This window comes from Calidris pugnax, unplaced genomic scaffold (assembly GCF_001431845.1).
Source record: "Calidris pugnax isolate Ruff unplaced genomic scaffold, ASM143184v1 scaffold272, whole genome shotgun sequence".
Taxonomy (NCBI): Eukaryota; Metazoa; Chordata; class Aves; order Charadriiformes; family Scolopacidae; genus Calidris; species Calidris pugnax.
Genome location: NW_015091016.1, coordinates 912,267 through 912,470, shown reverse-complemented (window position 1 = coordinate 912,470; position 204 = coordinate 912,267).

The window sequence follows — 204 nt, the reverse complement described above, 5'->3', positions numbered from 1 at the left end:
CGGGGGGGTAGAGGGAGCCGTGGGGCTGGAGGTGGCCCCCCGTGGTGGCCCCCCCGTTAAAGGTGAGGTGACTACCACAGGGTGACGATGGCTCGTGCCATCCCGGGGGAGTGTGACCCCCCCGTGGGACCACCCAGCACCCCCCCGGAGGGTTTGGGGGGGGGTTCAGCCGCAGGCACAGCCCCCCCACTCCCACACCCCCCC